General features: G+C 42.7%; 1 long non-coding RNA gene across 1 annotated transcript; it reads left to right on the top strand.

Moving 5' to 3' along the window:
* Positions 1-242: 242 nt before the first annotated feature.
* Positions 243-5,005, top strand: LOC116544565. Its single transcript, XR_004265949.1, has 3 exons — positions 243-1,601; positions 2,063-2,155; positions 4,375-5,005. It is a non-coding gene; the product is annotated as an uncharacterized LOC116544565 (long non-coding RNA).
* Positions 5,006-5,406: the final 401 nt, after the last annotated feature.

The following is a 5,406-nucleotide window of genomic DNA, read 5'->3' as shown; positions in this document are numbered from 1 at the left end:
TTCTGGCATCACCCTCTGACTGAGAATCAGGTTTCCTCATGGGAGGAGTCAGACAAGGAATGATCCCCTGCTCCATCCTGACTGATTTATAGTGATGAGTTGGTCAGGTCTGGTTTTCCACATTGAACTAAAATGAGCTTTCACTGTGTCAAGCATAAGACTAACCCCAGAAGGACATGTCATGCATCCCATAGAAGCTTTTTATAGTCCTTGATTTATTTACTCCTACTAGTGAGTAGGAGTATAGAGCTATGAAGAGGAACTGGAAATTACAGAGGACTTGTCTGCAGGCCTGAGTGTGATTTTTCTTTGTCCTTCAATGGGAGGCTTCAATTCTCCTTCTGGTTGTGAAGATCTGCTTGTATATATATGGGAAGGTTGGAAGGGGACTTTTGAATCACGGCCTTCAAATACTAGAAGGGAAGAAAGAAGCCCACACTGGCTACTGGATCCTGCGCATACATTTCTTTTCCTTCTCATTTCAGGAAGCTGAGATGAAAGAACGTGAGTGAGCAGCAGAGAGGCAGCTATCAGAGGCAGTGGGAAACTTGAAATTGGTAGTTGAGAAAATACACACCTACAAGTGACTTCAGTGACTGCACACCAACCTCTTGGGAAAACTCTGTTGGAGTGTTTTGTTTTTAACTTTTGTACAATGTTTGGACCCAATTAACACAGAAAGACAACCAAATGGTCAGAGGACATATTTGCAGAGAGAGAGAGAATTCACGCAAGAAAAAACAAAGTACTTTAAGATTTACCAGTGACCAAAAACTATGACTCGACTGCTGGGCAGACTGTGTGGAAATTCGGTTCACACAAACTTTTCTAGGGGTGGTCATCATCATCCTTAGGAAAGTGCATTCTGGTGGCATCAATCACATCCTTAAAAAGGACTGTGCCTGTTTATAAGCCCAGTTGTTCCTTCCCTGTGAAATATGGTAAGGATATTAGTACACGGAGAATAGAGATTTATGATAAGTGATGCTCAATGAAGGATGATTTAAGGACATACTGAGAGTAGGTAAGGAAATTGTCAACTTAGAACCCAGCAGGCATTAAATAATAGATGAGGAATCAATATAGCAACAGTTTTTTTTTAATCATACTGTACTTTTATAACCATGTGAAATGTGTTTTCTATCTATGGATATGTTGCGTAAGGGTACAGGTGTGAGGGTAACCAGAACATGGCAGATTATTTAAAATCATCCTGAAAATGGCACTTTACCTGATAAAAGTGATTCTAAACCATAGAAAAATGATGGAAGACACAGAAGAGCAGCAGAGGTAGGTAGAGAACTACTGCAGGTGCCAGGTAAGGAGCCTTCTTCCCAGCAGTTGCAGAATCCTTCAGCACTGATGCAAATGATATCGTGGTCCTTAGACTCCTTAAACATACGGTTTCTCATGTGTTGGCTTTTTCAGATCACCACTTCTGAAAGAAAGGCTCATGAGAACTGGGTAAGCTTTTTTTTTTCTTTCCTTGCTTTTGGGCATAGTCTGCCAGGTCAGGACGTGGATGTATTTTTCTCCCCACAGCTCTGTGTTTAAGCCTTGCAGAGGGAGATGGAAGAGAAGGCTGCCTACGAGCAGCACAGGTAGGTAATTGTGATGGACATTTTGAAGGATGTTTTTGTTTTAAGGGAAGCTTAAACAAAACAAAGCTTTGAGTGCCTAGTAAAGAACTTGGTATTTTAATTCTTTTTTTTTTTTTTTTTTTTTTTTTGAGACGGAGTTTCGCTCTTGTTACCCAGGCTGGAGTGCAATGGCGTGATCTCAGCTCACCGCAACCACCGCCTCCTGGGTTCAGGCAATTCTCCTGCCTCAGCCTCCTGAGTAGCTGGGATTACAGGCACGCACCACCATGCCCAGCTAATGTTTTGTATTTTTTTTTTAGTAGAGACGGGGTTTCACCGTGTTGACCAGGATGGTCTCGATCTCTTGACCTCGTGATCCACCCGCCTCGGCCTCCCGAAGTGCTGGGATTACAGGCTTGAGCCACCGCGCCCGGCCCAGCATTTTAATTCTTATTCAAGTTCACTTTTTCTCTGACTCCAAGACAGGAAATGATTGAAAAACAGAGTGCTGGAGAGACACATTAGTCAGGAGCCAGCTAGTGGACGACTAGGCCTACAGAATCCTCCATGGAGAGGTAGGAGCTCACTGTGAAGGCAGCCACATAACTTCTGCTGTACAATCCACACACTCTGCTTCTCCTTTTGAGGGTGAGGGGTCAGGGTGGAGGGTAATTGTTATGTTTCTTGGAAAGAGTTTCAAGTACTTAACTAAAGAGAACAGTTGTCTCACTAGGTGGCTGGACACAATTTTCCTCAAATGCTCAAGTCAAATGGCTCTCATCTAGTCCCCTGCGAATATTGGAGCTCAAGCCCATCAACTGACTGTAGATACCACTTTGGTTACTTTTAACTGAGGTGATGAGCCTAGAAGGGAAATGAGCCAGCTCCACTTCCCAACTTGAGTCAGTGCGAAGGCTTTATTTTTCTTTCATTTGAGAAACGCAACACCAATAACATTTTAGAACGGGAGCTGTATGTCCTAAGGAGAGGAAATTTTCTTGTTATGTCTTTGTGAATCAGTATTGTACAATGAGATATGTTTTAGGAAAAGAGGCATTTATTTACTATTTTTGGAGCTTCCTGTATTATTTTTGTTTGAAATGTTTATTGTGAAATAGACGATTCCATTAGTAATAAATTTCTATGCAATTTTACTCCTCTAACATTTTAAGTGTAACCCTAAAACTTTAAAGTTAATTCCCATAGCTCTTACCTTTTCTCATTACTATTAGTCTCTTTAAGTCCATTTCTGTTCATAAATATTTATAATACTTGGTCTGATATGGAAGTTAGATTAAATATGAATCCCAAGAATTGTGAATGTTCCCATGGCTTAAAAAAAAAGGAGCAGTGCTATTCCTGTCCAGGGTTTATTGATATTCTTTCTATCCATGGCTGCTCCTATTTTAATTTTTAGTCTGTGCTTAATTTATAAGTAGTTTCCTCTGATAGATACTGGGAACTTCTGATTTAGGGTTGATATCCAGCTAGTTTGAACCCTACCTGCTCGTAGTTAGTTGATTTCTTAAGACCAGGGCTCTGTGGTGTCCTTTTCAAGGACAAGGGTCCAGAGGGTTCCAAGGTCTTCTGTGGCATCTGATTAATAAACTCCTCTGTGACTGATAAGGGACCTGACTGTGACAAAGAGAGGTTCATGGCAGATGTGGACATGGAGGTTTTCTTATTCTGCACAGATCATGCAAGCCAGAAAAAGCCCCGATAGTTTTCTAGTCCTTAGCAGACTCACGACCTCATTCAGTTCCCGTGAGGAATAGCAGCTGCATCCCAACTGAGAACACAGAGAAGATAAAGGTCAATGCTGTGGTCATTTTCACTGTGCCTATTTCAGGACACTTTTATCTTTTCATACAGCACCCTCTCCTGGCCTTGTCTCTGGCTTGTGTGTTCTGTGATATCTTTTCTGTCTCTTCACTTTTTAAAAGGCAAAATATTTTCCATGAGGCTTCAGTCTTCTCCATTCCCAGCTGGTCATCTTTGGTGGCACTTCCAGAACCCATAAGTGCTTAAGGGCCCAGGGCTGAAGAGCTTTAACTGTTGTGTTTCCAGAAATAACATGAGAAGATGCCACTTCACTCCACTGCTGTAGGTCTCACGGCCCAGTAGTCCCTGTTTACTCAAGCTGTTGCTGGGTCCCCTCCCCCAAATATGTGGGGATTTTTTGCTGCTATTATTCTATTCTTATGGGGTAGGTGACTAACTTTTAGAATATCTGCTGTAATCTCCATAAGTGAAAATATAAAAACTCATTCATCCAGTATTAATATGTGCTTCATGGAAATCTGAATGCTCTTTGACAAAGCAAATTCCACAATTAATCACTGTCCCATCTCTGTCGGCAACTCTGTTATGTAAAAATGCCCCCTCCCCATCCAGTGGTGTCCTTGATGGAGTATTTTGTTGTCAGAGGTTTTATATTTGTAATAGGAAATGTACACTGGATGTGAGATAGTGAAGAGTGAAAGTCACTAATTAGCTACAAGGACAATTCCCAACAAAGGCCTTAAATTACAGTCAGCTAAGCTGTTTTCTCATGTGGTCCCTGTAGCTTTCACAGCTAGTGAGTCCTTCAATCACACATGACAGGACTTCCACACTCGAAATCAAATCACAGTTGTTTTACTTCTGTTATTTAGAACTCCCATCTCATTTTGCCGTGGACAAAATTGTTCTTTATGTCATAGTGCATTTAAAATTTGGTAATACCTGTGAGTTAAAATAAATATTATAGCTATACCTAACTAACTTCTACAGATTTGATTGTTCTATCACAAAGCCCTTTCCCAGTTCCCCTGCAGGACTTCAGGAATTCACATCTCTCCAGAGCTCTTTGTGCCCATGGGTTGTACCTCCAGAGTGGAGAAGACCCTTTGTTAGGAAGGGAGGCAGAGGGGGACAAGAGGGTCTTACAGGTCGAGCTGGGATCAATTTCCACTCCGCCTCTGGCAAGCTGTGTGACCCTGGGTGAATTTTTTCCTTCCTCTGGGATCCTCTTTTCTTCGATTTAGCACAGAGTAGCCACACTGACCTTGCAGCATCCTGAGAATCAGAGATAGGACATGAAAGGCCTGTAAAAGTTCTCCCAAGAGTAGCTGTGATTCGTGTATGAATAATGGGCTTTTCATTCCTCCTTTTGTCTGTGTTCATCACATGCAAGGAACTAACTTCAGTGATGGTGATGAGGGAGAGATGGGAGTATACCTGGGCTAGACACCGTGTATCTGGAATATGCTTTTTTACTACTGTGTAATGACTCTGTCTTCCCTGGAGCAGGACCCAGAGTGCCTACATCTATAGACAGACACATTGGCATGTGGTGACAGCAGGTTAACCTCATGGCTTCCCTTCACATCCCAGCTGTGCTCAGGACTCGTAGAAGGGAGATTTTGGGCACTGACACTGCTATTTTGAAACCTGGACCAGGGGAGGGTGCCAGGGACTGTCACCTGGTGCATGGGGTGGAGCTTGTATTGATGTTGGTGTTTTTGTCCATCATATTAACACATTTTGAAACTTTTCTTCCTTCTGCTCTACAGGTCAATGTGGCTTCAGGAGGACCCCTTTCTCAGGATTGCCCTGCTTGCTCTATGGCCTGGCTGGCCCTTCAGGACCATTCATGGGCTGCCAGATACCTCCTCTGCCTGGGTGGCCTCTGGGACTTCAACCACTGCCTCCATGCACACCATTTGGTATGTTGATCTGAACAGTATGGACTGGCTTTTAAAGTGGATTCATCTTTTTTTACTCATTGAGTGAATAGAAAGAAATATCACGGATGGTACTGAGGAAGGAGACCCAGGCATCTGGG

The sequence above is a fragment of the Sapajus apella genome, unplaced genomic scaffold (genome assembly GCF_009761245.1).
Source record: "Sapajus apella isolate SASKATOON/1434 unplaced genomic scaffold, GSC_monkey_1.0 scaffold221, whole genome shotgun sequence".
Classification (NCBI taxonomy): Eukaryota; Metazoa; Chordata; class Mammalia; order Primates; family Cebidae; genus Sapajus; species Sapajus apella.
The sequence above is the reverse complement of the archived record's forward strand: the minus strand, read 5'-3'. Positions and strand labels throughout refer to the sequence as shown.